Here is a 22,591-nt window from a genome sequence, read left to right on the forward strand (position 1 = left end):
AATGTATTTTATTTATTTATTATTTATTTCTGTACTAAATGAAAAGTTAGAGTATGTACAGATAAAAAATTAAAACTACACAAAAAAAAAACTTTTTTTTTTTAATTATAAATAAATTTTTAGAATTTATTTATTTTTAATTTTTATGTAATAATGTAGTAGTAATTACACCTAGTTATAAAAATAACATCGATCAACATATTTTGGTTCTGGCAATTTGATATTTTTTTTCCTTACAGCTATCAAGTAAAAAAATGCCTTTGTCTCAAAGGCACAATATGTCAGTTCATTACTTTAAGTTCCAATAGTAGAGAGAGCATGTAGAGTAGAAAATCTATAAAGGAAAGTCCCGCTGAAAAGCTACGCTCAAAGCTTCAAAAGGTTAGTCTGTGTACTTTTATATCCAGTACATTTTATTAAATTGCCATCGATATATTTTTTTATTGTTCTAATAAATGTATTTTATTTATTTATTATTTATTTCTGTACTAAATGAAAAGTTAGAGTATGTACAGATAAAAAATTAAAACTACACAAAAAAAAAACTTTTTTTTTTTAATTATAAATAAATTTTTAGAATTTATTTATTTTTAATTTTTATGTAATAATGTAGTAGTAATTACACCTAGTTATAAAAATAACATCGATCAACATATTTTGGTTCTGGCAATTTGATATTTTTTTTCCTTACAGCTATCAAGTAAAAAAATGCCTTTGTCTCAAAGGCACAATATGTCAGTTCATTACTTTAAGTTCCAATAGTAGAGAGAGCATGTAGAGTAGAAAATCTATAAAGGAAAGTCCCGCTGAAAAGCTACGCTCAAAGCTTCAAAAGGTTAGTCTGTGTACTTTTATATCCAGTACATTTTATTAAATTGCCATCGATATATTTTTTTATTGTTCTAATAAATGTATTTTATTTATTTATTATTTATTTCTGTACTAAATGAAAAGTTAGAGTATGTACAGATAAAAAATTAAAACTACACAAAAAAAAAACTTTTTTTTTTTAATTATAAATAAATTTTTAGAATTTATTTATTTTTAATTTTTATGTAATAATGTAGTAGTAATTACACCTAGTTATAAAAATAACATCGATCAACATATTTTGGTTCTGGCAATTTGATATATGAAAACAATATTTTATCACGTCCAAACAATGATATATGATGTTCTTGAAATTTTTAAGTCCGTAGAAAAATGTTACGGCACACAATAAATCCGACCATTTTCTTGGCACAATTTCCCGGTCAGAATTCTTTCTTGCAAACTATCTATTCTGATCGTATCGTCGGCTCGCCTTGAACCCCTTTGAACCGGGTTCGTTTGCCAAAATTGTATTATGTAATGATATTAAAGAAAAATTTCATGTTTCAAGCAGTTTCGGTAAAGAGGAAGTTTGTTATTTATAAATAGGGTCTAAAAGGTACTTTATTTTATTTCTATATTTTAGTCCTTCTAAATTTTTGACATCAATTTCTAAGAAACTTATTTTTATTTTCTTAAAAAATTATACCTTTTATCTTTTTATCTATACTTTTTATCCCGAAGAAATCCATGGATTCCCGGTTTTCGCAAATGAAATCCTGATGATTTTGATGGTATGAATGTTTTTTACTCTTGCACGCCTCGGCTACTGAACCGAATCACCTGAAGTTTAAAGAAGAGGTAGGTTATAGTCTGGATTAACAAATAGGCTACGAGCACTTTTCATCCCGGAAAACTCCATGGTTCTCGCGAGATTTGTAAAAACTGAATTCCACGCGGACGAAGTCGCGGGTGTCCGCTTGTATCTAATATTATGTAAGCAGACGCCCGTGTCTTGGTTTTCTTGAAATTTATATATTTTCCGAAAAACTTCATTTTCTGAATCCGATCATAAAAAAACATTTAAAATAAACCCTTATATTACTCCAGACTTTGATTTGTCTTAAATGTAGTTATTTTTTATCATTTTATTTAGCAGAATAAGAACATGCCATTCCATTGGTAGGGAGTGTCGTAATTAATTTCCCAAATCTATTAATGACTGTTGTGGCTATCCATTAATGACTGTCCATGCCAGTAATTGTAATGTCCTCTTGACCGAATTTCCGTCACTTTGGTCAATCTCATGTTAACTAAGTAATAGTCCTAGTGCAGTTGCATTTAGCTTCACCTTAATTTTCAGTTAATTTAATTTTAATTATTATTTTTGTACCAGTCTAATAATCTGATATAGTAACAGCCTTCTAAGCGTTATTCACGTTGGTTCATTTCACAGGTAAATTTTTTTCAAGGGCTTTCTATAAAATTGTTATCTAATATTTTTATCAAACGCTCCATTTGTAAAGGGATTTGTTATAGTGACGTCATGAAACTGTTGAAATATAGACCAACATGGCCGACAGGCGTTTTGGCTCGTATTGTCAAAAAAATATTTAAAAATTCAAATTTTCATATAATCGCGTCTCAGAAAAAATGATTATATTTTTAACCGACTTCAAAAAGGAGGAGGTTCTACGTTCAGCTGTATGTATGTTTTTTTTTTTTTTTTTTTTTATGTATGTCCAGCGATAATTCCGTCATTTGTGGACCGATTTTGAAAATTCTTTTTTTGTTATGAAGGGTTTAATTCCAGGGTGGTCCCATTTTTTTCATTGTCAGGATCTGATGATGGAATCTTGGAGAAATCGAGGGGAACTTTCGAAAATCGTAGGGACGGCTAGTGCATTTGTTTGTGTTTCCATAAGGTATTTTAAACCACTACAATTTTATGAAGGTCTGGAGTTGGTCTGATGATGGAGCCGAAACACAGACGATGGAACTCGTCAACGATTTACAGCAGGTGCCTTTTGTTTGGGCTTGATTTATTTGTATTGATGAGAACTTTCCACCTAGATGGGTTGTGACTGTATTAAGGGTCTGATGATGAAGACGAAGGACAGTTAAGAGAACTCCTCAACGGTTCACAGTAGCTACCTTGTGTTTGGACTTGATAAATTTGTGTTGATGAGAACTTTCCACCAAGATGGGTTGTGACTGTATTAGGGGTCTGGTGATGAAGACGAATGATAGTTAAGGGAACTCTTCGACGGTTCACAGTAGCTACCTTGTGTTTTGACTTGATAATTTTGTATTGATGAGAACTTTCCACCTGAATAGGTTGTGACTGTATTAGGGGTCTGGTGACGAAGATGAAGGAGAGTTAAGGGAACTCCTCGACGGGTCACAGTAGCTACCTTGTGTTTGGACTTAATAAATTTTATATTGATGAGAACTTCCCAACCATATGGATTGTGACTGCATAGAGCGTCTGGAGATGAAGACGGAGGACAGTCACCTTTCACGTTTTTCTGAATATTCATATAACGTGTGGATAAAGGGGGAGTGAAATTTTGTATATGAGTTAAGGTAGTATTTTTAAAATTGGGATTGTAGGACTTAGATACTTATCATAAGAAAATAACGTTTCAACTAATTGCTTATTTATTTTGGTTACACTCAGTAGGTGTGCTAACACTAAAAATTAAAAAATAAAAATTTTAATAAAAAAAATTCAACCGACTTCCAACTCAAAAATTAACCTAAACTAAAAAGCAAAAAATAACATCTTACCTATGTGCTACCTTCTGATCAGTTTGAAGGCGGTGCCAATCCAGTGTCATGTTTTAATTAAAGCCGTTTCTGAAAGAACCACAGAAATTTTGTAATTTAAACGGCTTAAATAAAAACATCACTGGCTTGGCACCGCCTTCAAACTGATCAGAAGGTAGCACATAGGTAAGATGTTATTTTTTGCTTTTTAGTTTAGGTTAATTTTTGAGTTGGAAGTCGGTTGAATTTTTTTTATTAAAATTTTTAAATCTAGTAGAACGATTTAAGACCAATAATAAAGTGTCAACTAGCTTATTTTAGAAGCCGGCCGTTAAAATCAATAAAACTTCTGGTAGGCTTGACCCGGGCCTTTCAGTCTTTCGCCTCAAAATGCTTAGTTGACTACTCCACCAATGGCGGTACCTTATCTACTACGTATCAGGCAGTAGCGTAGCGTGCCTTGGAGGAGCCCTGTATCAAATAATATATCGCAAAAAAGAAAAAAAATGCTTGCTTAAAATAAATATGACAGTGCCTATGTAATCTATGTAAGATGTCTCCGTTTTTAGGCTACACGTTTAACCTGGGAAAATATTTATTACTTTTTCTGAATTTTGTCATTTCTGAAGTGAAACTCAGAAAGGTTTATCTCTCTATATTCTCATAAAATGACTTAACCGCTAGCAGAAGAGTATAATTTTTAACTTAAATTAACTTATATAACTTCGCCATTATGTTTTTTCTATTATTTAAACTACTGTGGATGGCTATAGGCAGATTTATATATGATTTTTTGCAGAGAACCAGGTGGATTACATTTTACCAATTTTTTCTTTCACTCGTAAGGGGTCTGTAGTCTAAGGGCCCCGTATCATTGATACAGCTGATAGCTACGCCCCTGGTATCAGGGGCGAAGAGTTCATACAAACCGATTTTCGCCGGGTTACCTTTAAAAATCCATGCATATTCATTGTTGTACCTACTGTATAAGAATTTCCATTTCTTTGGGACGGCTTACCTTCATCTAAATCCTTCGCCACTGTTACGTATATATTTTAATCAATTGTCTAGACTTTGAAATGGCTCAAACCGGTAACGGGCAGCAACGACACCGATGGGGAAAGTCTACCCCTGCGATGAGTAACCCGCTAGCAGGATGCATAATAAATTGTCCTTTGTATGCGAGGGAGGATCAATAATCACACTAATATTATAAAGGCGAAAGTTTGTGTTTGTTCCTCCTTTACGCTGCGGCTACTGAAGCAATTTGGCTGAAATTTGGAATGGAAATAGATTTTACTCCGGATTAACATATAGGCTACTTTTCTTCCCGGAAAAATTCATGGTTTCCGCGGGATTTGTGAAAATCTGAATTTCACGTCCACTAGTATCTAGTTCACTAGTATTTGGAAATTCCTATAAAGGGCCATGTCCTCTTTATATCCAGCAGTAGGCCATCCATCCATCCATTCATCATCTGATGATGATGTAACGATACACTGTTGATTCAAATTCAACTATGATGTTGTTTACAAGCATTTTTGAAACTTCAAGTTTGTCTTTTTTTTAATCTCTATGTTAAGGAGCTGAGTCCATTTTGTCTATGTCGCTCCGTAAGGCAGCCTTTGCATATATTATATACATACAAACCTACATATTATTTTATCTATGTGTTGCGTGAAAAGGATGCAAATGTTTCAAGAGAACGTAATTTCTCGATCGAACGACGATAAAAACGCGACGTAACCTCGAAATAGCGTTCTATATCAAAAACTTGAAAACGATATCTATAGATTTCACGATGGTGGTAGTATATGGTGTACAAAACAGGCATTTATTAAGCAGCATCTGTACACTCTATTAACTAAAACCAAAGCAGAACCTTGTCCGTGAAATGGAATATCTGTAACTATTTATTTGAATTGTCGGACTTAGTAGCATGTAATTTTTCACTACACTGAACACACACGGGGTTAAGCTCATTATAACTCAGTTTCTATTTAGAGACCTCGCCTTACGGCTCATGCCCTGAAAATACCTCGTATATAATGGGTCTTTTTAGCCCCTTGTATAACAATCTACTATTTATACTAAAAGTTAGGAACGACATGCTGTTTACTAAAATTCAAAAACAAATTGACAAATTTGAATATTCAAAAAAAATGCTCAAATCCCAAGACAGAATCAAACTCTAGTCCATAATAAAATGAAACTTGGATCGAACTTAAGGAAAAAAAATCTGACGAAAACCAAATTCTACCCTGACCACATTAAGTTTTAAATCGAATTTCTATTAGTGCATGTATATTGTAGGTACTCTCTTACACTATAATATGATGCATTTCAGAGCGAAGTAGGTCGCAGTGTGGGAATAATCCTAGGATATTAAAAACTGACGATCCGCTTATCGGTTCCGGCTTTAAAAATAAGCGTAACAGTAGAGTGCTCTCCGCAAATAACGTTCCCAAACTAACTTGTAGTCTAAGAGTCAACGTTAGTTTATTAAAGCAAAAAGCAAATTCATTTTGACGAGTGTCACTTGTGGTTATCATCATTATTAGTATATTTTAAGCCAGACCTCCTTCTTTATATTGGAGCTTAGACCCAAGACGCTGCTTTGGTATGGCGGGCTTGGGGTGTAACTATTACTATGAAAACGTGCTCTCCGAGGCACGGGGTGTTGTACAAACGACTTCCTAATTCTGCACTAATATTAAAATGATTGAAAAAAAAGAAACCCCAATAGTTCAAACCTAACCCAAAACTCAAACTTCATGATCCGTAAGCTGATCCGTAGCCGTTCAATGGAGAATGTTAATAGGTACGCAAAATCATTTGAAACTTCGTTATATTAGAGCTTTTATATATACAGATACACTAGGTTTGTTTTATTTAAAAATGCCAAATAGTCATGATTTTAACCTTTAACAGGCGAGCAAATGTTGTATGATGACGTCACGGCGTTAAACGCGAGCTGATCACAACTCGCTCACTTTAAAATTCTATACCTATTATTAATTAACGTATCGAAACAATTCTTTCACGAGTATTTTTTATTTTCAACGGAGAACACAGAAAGCTAACATTTAAAAATAGTGAAATTTCTCCATTGACCTACGAGGCACAGTGTACAGGCGTTAATAAAAACTTTTGTGCCCAGTAAATTATGGCCTGCGTAGGAGGCTATGTCACCGGTCTCGGCTGAAATTCGATCGGTAGCAAATTACATTTTGTTTTAAGAACAATTGTATTTTCGAAACAAAATAAGAATACGTAATTTTTCTTCCTTTTGATATAACGTTATTGTTTTAGAATAAAACAAAGCCTTCAAAGGAAAACAAGGTTTTTACATTTTCCTTAATAGGTATCAACGAAAAAATTATATTTCATTTTCGGCTTAATATGAAAAGTGATATTATTTTATATTTTTTATTTACTTTTTTGCTGGATACTGGTTTTTGTACTCGACTTTGCCTGAACCAACAACGACTGTTTTCTAATTGCTTTCTACACTTCTGGACTGAGTTTGTTTTTTTTCTTTTCAGTTTTTGTATAATTTATGCAGTCGGGTTTTTTATTTGTTTAATTAATTTATTTATTTTAATAAGTACATTGTAGTGAATATATTAGTCAACTTTCTGTTACTTTGTATAAAAATATATTAACTATAGAAATCATCTTCCTAAAACTCTTTTTGACACGTCTGCGTTACGTGATGCTTTATACCAGTGTGCCTAGTGGGTGTTTTCAATATTTTCATACTGTTACTATCGCGTTAAAGTAAACGCGAATTTATATGGAATTGAAACAGTTGTGCTTTAGTGCCACTCGATGGCGCTGTATCAATTCCTTAGAAATTCGCGTTTACGTTAACGCGATAGTAACAGTATCAAACTGGCACTAGGCCCTCTTTTCTCTTACTGTAACCCGTGAAAAAAACTTCATTCCAAAAGCGAGCTTTATACTCTAAGAGCCCACAACAAACTGAGCCAAGTACTCAGAGTCTATTCTATACTTGTATTACTGTACATTATGAAAGCCATTAGCCAGTATTAAACTGTGACGGAACCATTCAGTTTATGTTCGCAATATAAAATACATGTTACCGCCGTCTCTCATTATATGAGCACATATCGTTAAACCATATAAGAATGACGACAAACAATGTCCAATGGATTTTAAATTGTTTTTTCAAAGTAATAGAGTACAATTTCCAATGGACGGTCAAAGGGGGTGTGAAGCATGAAGTTGGAGTTTTCGTTTAACTACACTTTGATCTAGCGCCTGGATGTACCGTCAAAGCCTTGCCTAATGGCGCGTTTGCCCTCTAAACTTGATAAACATATTGAATGAATTATTACTTCTACATTCAAAAGGGAGTTTTAGTACATTACAGTAGGATACTTGAACGTGAGACTTGTGCTGAACAGTGAGCCGAATCATCATCATCATCATCATCATATCAGCCGATGGACGTCCATTGCAGGACATAGGCCTTTTGTAGGGACTTCCAAACATCACGATACTGAGCCATCTGCATCCAGCGAATCCCTGCGACTCGCTTGATGTCGTCAGTCCACCTGGTGGGGGGTCGGCCAACACTGCGCTTACTAGTGCGGGGTCGCCATCCCAGCACTTTGGGACCCCAACGTCCATCGGCTCTTCGAACTATGTGCCCCGCCCATTGCCACTTCAGCTTCGCAACTCGTTGAGCTATGTCTGTGACTTTGGTTCTTCTGCGGATCTCCTCATTTCTGATTCGATCACGCAGAGATACTCCTAACATAGCTCGTTCCATCGCCCGCTGTATGACTCTGAGCCTTCTTATCAGGCCCATAGTTAGCTTGAGAGTTGAGTGAGCCGAATATGGGTTGTAAATGTCAGTGGATATAAACGGACCTTACAGCATGCCTAAATAAGTTTTACTACAAATGTTTTACTTTAATAAATCAATAGATAGTATAATAAGCTTCGTGTGAATGTGTTTCAACTTTCTACATAGTTCACCAATAGTCAAAATAAAATTCACATTCATTTATTTTTATTTTTTATTTTTTTATTTTTAGCATAAACAGTCATTACAAAACAATAAAATTACTAGCTTAAAGAAAATACAATCACAATAGACAATACATTGCCGAAAAAGTACTTAGAAATACAGAGTTTTGAGCATTGAACATCGGAAATAGTGAGTACAGGTATATAATATTATTTGAAATATTATCTTTTTAAAACATGCTTTTTTTATTACATCTAAAGAGCTAAAATTTAGGTCTAAATGAGAAAATTCATCATTATATAATCTCATAGCTCGCGAAACGAAAAAGTAGCGTGTATTTTAGTTATTAGCGTGTATATTATATTTAGTTTTTTATAAAAGTATGGAGGTGAAAATAAATTTAATTTACGGTTGGGGCGAATAGGAAGTTTTAATCTGTGTAATTTAATGTCACCTATCACACCTAAAACTTCAAAGTTCAAACTCAAGTCACAGATAATATAAAAATACCCGTATACGAGTAGGTATCCGACAAAAGCATGTTAGCACGTATACAGTCGCGCACGATATTGACAGGTCCCATTTCCTTCCACTTGGAGCCGTCAGCCATTGTTCTGCTGACAGGTGTTGCCCATTGTTCGACGTGTTATTCAGGTGAATAAATATTATAGAGACAGACATATCTATTGATTGGTTAGGCAGTAACGTACTAAATATGACAGAAGGTTCTTTTAATTTATACCGGGGCTTAGCCCTCATTCGCACGAGATTTTTTTTTACGGACCTTTAAAAAAGCGTCCAAATATAGTAAGATGTTAAATGAAGGTCTATTTCCAACCCCAAAATTGAAAATACAACACTGTTTGAAAAAAAGCGTTGTGTTTTAAAAACGCTGTCGTGTCAACATGTACTTGAGAACTCATTTGTTGTATTTGAACGCTTTTTTAACGTTCGTTAAAAAACTCTCGTGTGGATGAGGTCTGTGGGCGTTTTTTTAATCCTCTATATTTTAGCCACAGAGTAACCAGAGAGTCTTTACAAACTGCGAGCTGAGGCCGGTGTAACCCACAAAAAACAAAAGTTACGTGTCTCCTTGACATCTGCTTAAACAAACTTTTTTCGTAATTTGTATTTCAAAATTTAACACTAACAACAACTACGTAAATTAATATAATAGCCAATAAAAAATACTCTCATCTTACTTTTTGAGAACAATTTTTAAAATATTTAAAAACATAAGACGCCATTTTACTTGAATAGTTTTGAAAATTACTGATGCGACAGTTCGTATCGTACTGACATGAAAACGTATTCGTTTTTTAATTTCATATTCGTGACGGGTACGACACCGTCGTTTTCCGTACGCTCCATTTGTATATTATTGATTAATCTGTGATTTTAGCCCTCATAAAGTATATCTTTACTCTGTCATAAGGTAAAATGTATAGGGTTCTAGCTCTACTTGCAGATCGAGCATCATCAGTCGATCGCTTGTAAGAATATTTTAGTTACAGCCCGGTGTTCTAAAGTTATTGGTGTTACAACTATGCCTCGAAGAATACCTATGTCAAGTCTTCGATTCCTATCATTACTATTTGAGTGATTAACACAGAAAGTATCTAAAAGTCACGGTACGAGTATGTTTCATCGATCCGCATTGGGATAGAATTGGTAGTTCTAAATTCTTAATTCCGACCTCCATAAATCGGATTTATAGAGCTGTTTTATTTCAGACCTCTATAAATCCAATTACGTTTGATAAAACAAATATATACTGTTTAGAATCCAGCAAAAAAAACAAAACATAAAAATTTATATAGTTTAACATGTCCAATTTTAATTTAATCAATCCGATGACACAACACACAATCGCTTAGAAACATTTGCAATTTCAAATTTAATCATTTCTGCGGGTAGTTTTAGTTTATCCACGATGACGCAACATCACACACACATACATAGTATCACATTAAATATTTCCGCGTTAATGTGGAGCGTGTCTGTGTTTTCATTAATTTGCATCCACCGCTACAGGAATAGATTATATTAATTGTGCGCGAATTACTCGCGTCCGAAGCGTTGTGTAGGCGACAACGACAGCTGGGTGTTTTGGGAATCTATTTCAAGCGAAAAAAATAAACAGAGTATTTTTATTCAGAAGTACGACACTTAGTAGCCTACGTAATGTTTCAAACGTTTCAAATGATATAGGGATGTAACGAAAGAGACGAATATCTTAGCAATCCATGGATTCACCATGCGGCTGTCGGATCCATCGCGTGATAGAGAAAACTCCGAGTAGAGTCCTAGACTTGTGACTAATGGATGTAGGGTTAAGAAATGTCAATCGATGAACGGGGAGTGTTCTCCGCTCGTTTTGTTCTCCCTGCCTAGCCAAATTTGGTAAGATCCTATAAGAGCAGCTTTAAATACCCTTTCTAAATATAGAAAGTGCTGAAGTTCTATAGAGACCAAGGTCTTTAAGCAAGTTATAAGAGAGATTTTGCTGGTAATCCTCGCACCTACTTCTACGGAGTACAGCAGACTAAACTAATGCTGCTATAATCTAAACTCCGAATTGCCTTACAGAAATTGTTAAAACATTCTCTCTTTGACTTTGTCAATCTCTAACTCAAGTCGTTCCGATTTTTGCATCAAGAAGTAGTTGTAGAACATTTCATATCTAAATTTTAAAATTATTTACAGGTAATTAAAAATATCCTATCATTGCTAATGCAAATTTGAATGGACTGGTCGCTTATTCAATTCATTCTTTTTCTATTTCTTTTTGTACTTCGCGGTTTTTTGTTCATAAAAAACACGCATGAAATGGAATAACTCAAACGTCCCATGCTATCTGAAAATCACTTTATCAAAACACAAAAAGGTCACCCTCGAATGTTCAACACAATATACTCATGGATTTTTAACGAAAACGTAGTGTTATCGCCGCGTTGCAACGACTTGCGGTACGGACGGCTTCAGGTTCAGTGTGCTCGTGGCGTTCGAGCCGTCCACATCTCTTGTTGTGTAATTCTTTATGGGTTACTTGGGATAGGCGGGGAGACTTGAGTGGAAAAGGGGAGTGTTTGTTAACAGTAAAAAGAACCTTTAACCCTACACACAACGTTCACAAGTGCGTGACTTCACTCAAGGCCATTCTTTGCCATTGTAGGGTCTTATTTTGGTTACAGTTTGATTTGTTAATTAAGTTGTCCAGACAAATGTTGTGAATCTTTGTTCGACATTAGTTTTCTTATTTTTGTAATCACTTCTGAGTCTGCTAAAAGTAGGTACAGTGTGAATGCCACCATCGCTATAAATATAATCACCCAGCTCTAAGTTTATGAAGCTGCATCTAACGAAGTGACAAAGTTTCGCCAAGTAAGCTCTCGGTTTCAAGGTCCTATCACCGTTGCGCTGAATTCGGAATCGCTGCAAACTAAATCACGTGTCCCATGAGGTCCGACCTACATTCGGTTTTATGTACGAGTGGAGAATTTTAATACTACCCTCTATATCTCACGCCAACGCTTCGGGCATTGTGTGGTATTTTTGTGTCCAAGTACAGTTTTGTTGACATTGCTCTGTTATTTGGTCAGGCGCTTTTAGAACTTATTAACCAACTTCCTAAAAAGAGGAGATTCGGCTGTATGTATTATTTATCATTACACTTTCACGGATATTATATGAGAAGTGTTTTTATTCTTTTTTAGGCATATTGCATGAACTAGTAAGGCTTTGGTATACAATTTGTAAGAAGGTCGGTTGGTGAACATTACAATAATATTTTTGAACATCTTTTGATATAAGTAAAGCCTTTAACAGAGAGACCCTTAACCCTAAACAGAGAGATGCGAGTTGCAGGTCCTTTCACCAACTTTGGTTAGACTTAGACTTAACATAAAAATATTAATAACAACTACATTTTTAGTGTTCCGATAAGCCCATACCCACTACCTACTATGATAATCACGAAGGGTTGTCAGAAGCTACCGGATGACATTTTACACCAAAAATCTCATATCAATATTCGATGTACCCTAGAATGTCTTGGCACGCTAACACTTAGTAATTATAAATTTTGCTCTATAGACTTAGACACTGGTTAGGAATTTTGATCAGTTAGCAACAAACAAATAGTGAATGCGCAATCACATGACACGAGAATTACTAACAGTAACTAATTGGTAAACTTCGTGAATATCAAGTACTCAATGTTATTGAATAGGCCAGCTGCACCTATCAATATATATTATGGTTATTAGTTATTGAGACTTGAGTGCCTATTAATTCCAGCAACATATTACAATTTTTCTTGGCGACAGCGTGACCATAATAGGTACTTGACTTCGCCAACGAATAATGGCACATACAGAAATTACCTACTGTTAAATATTGTAATATCGTCGTCGTCATCAACCCATATTCGGCTCACTGCTGAGCTCGAGTCTCCTCTCAGAATGAGAGAGGTTAGGCCAATAGTCCACCACGCTGGCCCAATGCGGATTGGCAGACTTCACACACGCAGAGAATGAAGATAATTCTCTGGTATGCAGGTTTCCTCACTATGTTTTTCTTCACCGATCTATAAATATTGTAATATACTGCCATCATAATTCACATAACGAATTACGGAAGTCCTCCATAAAATACAGCATAGGTAATTAAACGTTGCGTTACGACATGGAATCGCTACAGTCCTTGACACGTGCCCAATTGGCGTGAACAAGTTGTCACGCAAACATCAAAACGGCAAAATCATTGCAATAAAACATACATTTTATTGTTTTCATTCTAGAACTAGCTTTTCCTGGTAACAGCCGTATGACTAGCGGACGCCCGCGACTTCTTCCGGGTGGAAGTCAATGTAAACTTTCAAGCCCTATTTCACCATTTAAGAGGTTTAATTTTAAAAATTTTTAAATCACATTTTATGATGAAAAAAATTTAAAAGTGTTACTCTTGAAATGAAGGATTTTCCACACAAACTTTCAACCCCTATTTCACCCCCTTCTTATTTTATTTTCTCAATAAAAATTATCCTATAACCTTCTCCGTATTATGGTCTTACACCGTGCCAAGTTTCATTTGAATTCATGTAGTAGTTTCAGCGTGATGCACGACTAACAAAAAACAGGCGGACAAAAAAATTAAAAAAAAAAAAATTTTTTGTCTTCAGTATCGATTTTATAATGCTCTGCAACAAAAATTTTCAAAATATTTTCAATGTAAAAAAATGTACTGAATTCGTATTATAAGTATAGATTCTAGATGGCGCTGGCGTCCGTTATGCTACGTTAACGTTTGGTGTTACAAATGGTATACTTAAGTAAAATCTCAAATTGCGAATAAATATATAGAATTCGACTAGTTTTATTATAAGTATAGATACGGAGCCCGCGGATTACAAGGGTCCCTCATGAAAACAGCAAATTAGTAAAGTGCAATCCACAATATCATTAATCTGGTGCTTCTCGGAAAAGATCATAAAAACAGTATAGTGTTCACTTACGAACCGATAAAAGTACGTGCACCCAAAAGTTGAAAACATCATGCAAAATAGCGAGCATTTTTTTTTGTGAGTATTTGTTACCCTTCATTTGGGGCCCCCAACTAATTTTGATATTCTTCTTCTTAATCGTACTCTCTTGACAGAGTGGTCGTGGTTGCAGCGATGCGAAATTTTGATATTGGGCCCCATTAAGGCACGCTACCATGCCGCGTAGAAACCGTCGGTGATATAGATAAAATAATCAACTAATTTTGATATAGAGTCTAAGGCTCGCTATGCTACTGCTGGTATTTTTCCTGTCATAAAGTACGATGCCGCGTTGAAACCGTCAGAGATATAGATAGAATAAACTTGTACCTACATCTTCCAAGTAAGCCCGCTTCCATACTACCAGGGTTATTAAGTATCTTCGTGTACCATTCAAATAAAGTCACTATGTCGCTTTTCGTGGAATTTTCGTTTTTGCATCAAACATAGCCGTGATAGCCCAGTGGATATGAACTCTGCTTCCGATTCCGGATGGTGTGGGTACAAATCTGGTACTAGGCATGCACCTCCAACTTTTCAGTTGTGTGCATTTTAAGAAATTAAATATCACGTGTGAAGGAAAAACATCGAGAAGAAACCTGCATACCAAAAATTTTTCTTAATTCTCTGCATGTGTGAAGTCTGCCAATCCGCATCGGGCCAGCGTGGTAGACTGTTGGCCTAACCCCCTCATTCTGAGAGGAGACTCGAGCTCAGCAGTGAACCGAATATGGGTTGATAATGATGATCAATCATCTAACATTATGTACTTATTCAACGAAATGACGTAATAACAGTCATTTTCCATATAATGGCATTTGTGTAGTAGTGGTACCAGTTAGCATGTAGTAGCGTTATTTTAACAAAAATCATTGAGACTTGCTGTAAAATGTCAATTCAAGGTCACTTCGTTGAAATAACTATATTAGATGATCACAAAAGAGAAAATGTAGTGACTCATTATTTGAATGTTGCACCGAGATACATAATACACCCTGCAAGTGAGATCGCAGTCAAGGGCTAACTTGGCATTAAAAAAAAACGGCGTTCGATATTTAAAAATCCGCAAGCTTTGAAAACCCCGCACCAAAGCTGCAGTATTTTCAAACGGTAACAAACGATCGGTCGGCCACTACAGGTGGCGCAAGTGCCAATTTGTATTCAAAAGGCTTTTCAGCTTAGAATCGAAGACCGGCGCGTGGGATGAGCCTACCGACTTACCGGCCATTTTAATAAGCTTTCCATTCTGCTTAATATTTCTTTGAATTTTTCATTTTTCTTTTTCTCTGAGATCGATCTTCCTAAAATGATGTAGGTGTTAAGCCTGGATCCGTGATAGCCCAGTGGTTATGACCTTTGGGTTCATATCCAGTCCAGGGTATGCACCTCCAACTTTTCAGTTGTGTGCGTTTTAAGAAATTAAATATCACATGTCTCAAACGGTGAAGGAAAAATGAGGAAACCTGCATACCAGAGAATTTTCTTATTTCGATGCGTGTGTGGAGTCTGCCAATCCGCCAAATTGGACCAGCGTGGTGGACTGTTGGCCTAACCCATCTCTATCTGAGATGAGACTCGAGCTCAGCAGTGAGCCGAATATGGTTGATAATGATGATTAAGCCTTGAATTTTGTTAGCCTGTGGTGCCACTAGGTAAATATGGCAGCCAATTATAGAGTTAGGATTATGATGACTTTGAAAGGTAATAGGTTTGAAGGGACTATACCCGCAACCGTCCAATGAAGCGAGTTTTTTTATGTTTTCTTGGCATAATATTTTTTTTTATTCTGTAACTAGTACGGCCGAAGCCTCTCACCAGCCAAACACCCTCAAACTCCAAGAAAACCTTAATCGTCCCAGCCGGGAATCAAACCTAGGACCTCCGTCTTGTAAATCCACCGCGCATACCACTGCGTGACGGAAGCCGTCGAGGCATAATATAGCTTAAGCTTAACTAAGCTAAAGCTTAAGAGAACTTAAAAAGCTAGAAAGGTATTTAGCCAGGAAACTAAGGGATGATTTCTCATGATATCAAACGTAGTATCCCTAATAAAATATCAAAAAATAATGTATTATACTTGGATAATTGTGGTCTGGACCCTTAAAACCTACTACTTTCCAACGCCACCACAGTCCAGACTCCATAATCGGCTATCTTACTTACCTATGGTAGAGGTATGGACTGACAAACATCCAGACTTCCCGGAATATGGTATGATTAGATATCGTTGGACGCTGACTATGGGCCTTATTAGAAGGTATAAAGTCACTCAGCAGGCGATGGAGCGAGCTATGCTTGGAGTTTCTCTGCGTGATCGAATCAGGAATGAGGAGATCCGCAGTAGAACCAAAGTCACTGACATAGCTAAGCGAGTCGCGAAGCTGAAGTGGCAACGGCCACATAGTTCGAACAGCCGATGGACGTTGGGTTCCCAAGGTGCTGGAATAGCGACCCTGCAACGAAAAGTGCAGTGTTGGTCGACCCCCCACTAGGTGGACCGAGGATATCAAGCGGGTTGCAGCAAATACAAATTATGAAACCGCGCTCACTGCCTATTATGCATACGCATATTCCTGGATAAGGTATGGGATAATTCTCTGGGGTGAAAGTACCGACGCCGAGGATATCTTCATCCTCCAAAAAAAATGTATGCGCATCCTAGCAAATATAAAACCGCGGGTAAGCTGTAGACCTCACTTTTTAGACAAAAAAATTCTGACCCTACCATCAATCTACATAATGGAGACAGCTTTATTTGTTAGGAAACACTCCTATCTTTACAATAAAAACGATAGAAGCACGCGCCGGAAAAATAAAATGATATACCCTATACCCATTATACCGATCGATAAAAATTTATAATAAAATCCCGAAATATATCACAGAGGAAAATAATGATAAGACATTTAAGCAGAAACTTAAGAAATGGCTTATAAATAACTGTTTCTATAAAATAGATGAGTTTTTACAATTTAAAACCTGACTATATTTATATATGACCTCAACAGCACGACAGCCTACAAATATTGAAACTATCAATTTATAAATAACTAAAAATTTATTCATATTTTATTTTTAAATTTGGACATTATTTTATTTTAAAACTTGGACATTGCTCATTTATCACATTATTTTGACAATTGTAATTGAGTGGATATGTTTATTTAATTTTATTAGCGATAATTAATTTACTATTATGACATTACTATACCTGACATTTATATTATTTAAAATCTTGAACATTCTAATTTAATTCTATAAATGTTCCGCTCAAGTTTCTATTTCATTTTTATCTTATTTTAATTTTGTCTTATGAAATGTATTATATTTTATCTCTTATTATTGCATGTAACATTATTATTTTTAGCAATGCCCTGACAGGGTCCCATGTATCATGCATGCTAAGCTTATGTATTAGTTTGTAAGTGCATGGATGCTAAGTAAATAAATATCTAAATAAAAAGGGAGCCGCTGGATGCTGGCGGCTCGAGACCATTGTGCTTGGAGGTCCATGCAAGAGGCCTATGTCCAGCAGTGGACGTCTATCGACTGGTAAGGTAAGGTACTTATAGGCAACGGTAAGAAAATTTAAACAAAATATTTCAGCAATAAGATTGAATATTATATTATTATATAGAATATTGAGCCGTGATAGCCCAGTGGATATGACCTTTGCCTCCGATTCCGGAGGGTGTGGGTTCGAATCCGGTCCGGGGCATGCACCTCCAACTTTTCAGTTGTGTGCATTTTAAGAAATTAAATATCACGTGTCTCAAACGGTGAAGGAATACATCGTGAGGAAACCTGCACACCAGAAAATTTCTTAATTCTCTGCGTGTGTGAAGTCTGCCAATCCGCATTGGGCCAGCGTGGTGGACTATTGGCCTAAACCCTCTCATTCTTAGAGGAGACTCGAGCTCAGCAGTGAGCCGTATATGGGTTGATAACGAACGAAGATTGAATAAGTACAGTAAAGCAATGTTAAGAAATAACTTAAAAGTAATAAATTCCGTAACTAGTAAATTCCTTCAGATACGAGATAAGTACCAGGCTACCATAAGCAGGCATAGGTCTTGACAACTAACTTTACATTTTACACGATCGATCGACTAACCCTGGAATTCATAGTCGTGAAGTGAACAATCCCCCACAAACCAATATTCAGTATTCACCCAGGGGCTGACTATTGAATCATCCTTCATTGCATTTCATAAACAAACTACTGGAGAGCCCCTAGGTGACTGGAGTTTCAAGCAAATGTTGTCTATGATTTTACATTAGATCTTTGATAATTCTGTGACACAACCACAGAGAGACGTATTTTGTTAATTCTTTGACATTTTACAAATAATTGAGTTTCTAATATTTTCATTTACTTTCTGTTTTTATTTATCGTAGTAAAATTTAATTCGTTCAAGTGTACAATAGATCAGTTTTATCAAAAAGTTTCTTTCTCACAAGAAGGAGTTGTTAGAAAAATATTGAAGTTATGTGGACGAACATGATCATATACAAAATTATCAGCCGATGGACGTCCACTGCTGGACATAGCCGTCTTGCATGGACTTTCAAACACAACGGTCTCGAGGGGCCAGCGTCCAGCGGCTCCGTGCAACCCGCTTGATGCCCTCGGTCCACCTAGTGGGGGTTCGACCAACACTGCGATTTCATCGGCTCTTCGAACTATGTGGCCTGCCCATTGCCACTTCAGCTTCACGACTCGCTGTGCTACCTATGTCAGTGACTTTGGTTTGTCTGCGGATCTCCTCATTTGTGAAACGATCACGCAGAGAAATCCCAAGCATACTATTTACTATATAAGTAGTTTGATATTTCATACTTTTGTAATGTGGAATCCTACTTGAAATAAAAAAAATATTGTAAGAGGAAATTTGTTTATTTTACTCAAAACCACCTATAATTACCTGAAATAATTACAAGTAGGTACTATTATGCTGTATTTTTTTACAATTTATAGTAAGTGCAGTAAATAAATATAAGTGTAGCTTATCCTTAGGGATAGTGGTAAAATTGCATTTCACAAAGCTTTAGATCACATAATATTATATATTTAGGAGGTAGGCTTGGCCAGGTAATGGGCTGATAATAATGAACCACACAGTACTTATTGCAATTCTAAAATCAAACCTATATCCTTAATACAAAGTTTAATTAATAACAACTATAAATACATAATTTATCATACATATAACTTATTGTTATTATTGTATATTTTTATAGGGCCAGACTTAAATGAAAAATGCAGAAGTAAACATTTAATAATTATCTTTATTAAAGATGTGAATCAATAAATTTCATTCAATTAAGATTTGTATACATTTTCTATTGTTATGGACTTCAGAGTGAGTGACCACCTTACAACATACTGCACTCACTCCTACTACCTCTATATTAAATGCTGCTGACTTTTCAAGGTATGTGGGTCTTCCAATTACTGTGATCTGAAAACTCAGATTTTCAAGGACCAAAGTATTCTCAGTATTCTTGGTAAAACAGTATTCTCAGAGCTCATCACTGCTATTCCCTGCCATGATAGCCGGTTTCTTTAAATCTGTGCATAGGGTCCTCCGGGGTTGTTTATATGTATACCTATGCGTGCCATCAATACAGCTTGACTTGTGGCATTTCTGTTATTTCATAGAATGCTTGATGGAATGCACATACAGTCTGAAAATAAACATTATGTTAGTTACATTTATGTAGGTTATAGGTATATTTCCTAAATCAAAACTAGATAGGTGTACCTAACATTTATACAGGTTAGATTACAAACAAACTAATTAAATTCTTCATCATGAGTATGTTAAGCATGAGTCTCCTCTCAGAATGAGAGGGATAAGGTCCACCACTCTGGCCCAATGTGAATTGGCAGACTTCACACATGTAGAGACAATGTTTTTCCTTCACCGTATGAGACATGTGATATACATTTAAATTCATAAAATGCACATAACTGAAATGATTTGGAGGTGCATGTTTCAGACAGCATTTGAACCTACACCCTCCGAATAGAAGGCAGAGGTCATATCAACTGGGCTATATGGATTTTGACCTACTCCTAATTTATCTATACTAATATTATAAACAGGAAAAATTTGTTTGTTTGTTTTGAATAGGATCTGTAACTACTGAACTGATTTGAAAGATTCTATCACTGTTGGGAACCTACACCATCATAATCAAAGGCAGGGGTCATACCCACTGGGCTAATTGGTTTTATATCTACTCCTAATTTATCTTTACTAATAATAGAAACAGGAAAGATTTGTTTGTTTGTATGTTTTGAATAGGCTCTGGAACTACTGAACTAATTTAAAAAATTCTTTCACTGTTGGGAAGCTACACTATTCCCGAGCTCTATAGGCTATATTTTATCCCCATATTCTTACGGAAATGGGAACCACACAGGGTGAAACCGCGCGGCGTCTTCATGAACAAAAAATTATTGATAATGAACAAAGGTACGTACCTGATAACATCCCGTTTCATAGAATCGAAGTGCTGCTAGAATGTATAATACTAGCGGTATTGGTATTCCTCTCTTGGTCTTCTGTGTTCATTCTTCATCAAACAGAGGCATATTATGCCTAATATGAGAATCTTTCGTACATTCCATATCGCCATAGTATTATACTGGGTTTACGCAATTGCGAATATATATCTTGGGCACTGATATAACTCGCTGTCGGCTGTTTATAACTTCACTTATAACGATCCGAACGTCCACTTTCTAATAAATAAATCACGAATAACAACAAAAAAAATGCCAGGGGATGGTTTGGCTGACAAATATCGGTAATTCAGCAGTCAGCCGCCAGCTCCTGTCAAATGAGGGGTTTCTTTTGTCTATGAAACGCGTAGGGGTTGAATTCGACACATAGCGGCTGAATAATCCCCTTAGGGGCCCCCTACTACGACTATGAATTCCACCGTAACTGTTAATGGTAGTTAGTTACAAACTTTGTAATCAATTTACAACTTTACTCCACAGTGATAAGTTGCATTACAAAGTTACACAAACGCAAAGTTCGGTGGCGTGAGCTCCAATTAGAGCGTCTGTACGCATAACTCACACGTGACCTGTTTTTAGAGAGACGCAGACTTCAGTCGAAATTGTCTTAGTAAAGCATTCCAAGTAAAGTCGTTGTAAGTAAAGTAAGATTATTATCTTAACTATTTAGAATTGGTCTAGGATCCTACCCCTTCCGATATTTCCAACTCATTTACTCACGCCTTATCCCTTTTTCCTTTCCTTTTGAAGGTATTTTATATACCAATTATTTAGTTATAATTTAGTTAAATTTTTGTGATAGGTAGGGTAATATCTGGATGTACTGAACCGATTTTGAAAATTCTTTTACCACTAAAAATCTGCTATTTCATTATAAAAATGTAGTCCATTATTAAGTTCGAACAGCCAATGGACGTTGGAGTCCCAAGGCGCTGGAAAGGTGACCCCGCACTAAAAAGCGCAGTGTTGGTCGACGCCCCACTAGGTGGACTGACGACATCAAGCGAGTCGCAGGGATTCGCTGGATGCAGGCGGCTCAGGATCGTGATGTTTGGAAGTCCCTACAAAAGGCCTATGTTCAGCAGTGGATGTCCATCGGCTGATATGATGATGATGATGATATTTTAACGCAAATGTATGACGTCTGCGGTGCTTCTTGCGTTTAACATCAGCGCCATCTTTATGAATGACGTCGTATGTCAATAGACTGTTATGTTTATGAGAGTTTACTTGTAATGCCTTTTTTCATATACAGACCAGCGCTCATGCGTGACTTGAATATTGACTAACGTAATAAACTAGCGACTATGACAACCAGTTGGAAAAGTTTTATAACGGAGAGCATTTCCAGCTGTGGTAAATTTCTTCTCCTTCTTTAAGTCCTTTAACATCTACTCTACAGAGCAGTGATAGCCCAGTGGATATGACCTCTGCCTCCGATTCCGGAGGGTTTGGGTTCGAATCCGGTCCGGGTATGCACCTCCAACTTTTTAGTTGTGTGCATTTTAAGAAACTAAATATCACGTGTCTCAAACGGTGAAGGAAAAACATCGTGAGGAAACCTGCATACCAGAGAATTGTCTTAATTCTCTGCGTGTGTGAAGTCTGCCAATCCACATTGGGCCAGCGTAGTGAACTATTGGCCTAATCCTTCTCATTCTGAGAGGAGACTCGAGCTCAGCAGTGAGCCGAATACAGGTTGATAATGATGAAATGATGACACCTACTCTTCATGCGCTGTAGCATGGGGCAGGTGAAAGTTCGTTTCATTCTTGAAAGTTTATTGCGATTCACGATAATAGTACGTATTATGAACGTCATAAGGCAACTGTCACCCACACCTCACTCATGAAAGTTTATCGCGATTCACGATAACAGTACGTATTATGAACTTCATAAGGCAACTGTCACCCGCACCATCCTACAGCGCATGAAGTAT

General features: G+C 36.1%; 1 long non-coding RNA gene across 1 annotated transcript; it reads right to left on the reverse strand.

Annotated features, from left to right (window-relative positions):
* Positions 1-19,389: 19,389 nt before the first annotated feature.
* LOC128198700 (uncharacterized) lies at positions 19,390-21,119 on the reverse strand. The gene is made up of 2 exons (XR_008251402.1): positions 20,611-21,119; positions 19,390-19,808 (listed from the first exon to the last, which is right to left on the reverse strand). It is a non-coding gene; the product is annotated as an uncharacterized LOC128198700 (long non-coding RNA).
* Between the last annotated feature and the right edge of the window lie 1,472 nt (positions 21,120-22,591).

Source organism: Bicyclus anynana, chromosome 13 (genome assembly GCF_947172395.1).
Source record: "Bicyclus anynana chromosome 13, ilBicAnyn1.1, whole genome shotgun sequence".
Taxonomy (NCBI): domain Eukaryota; kingdom Metazoa; phylum Arthropoda; class Insecta; order Lepidoptera; family Nymphalidae; genus Bicyclus; species Bicyclus anynana.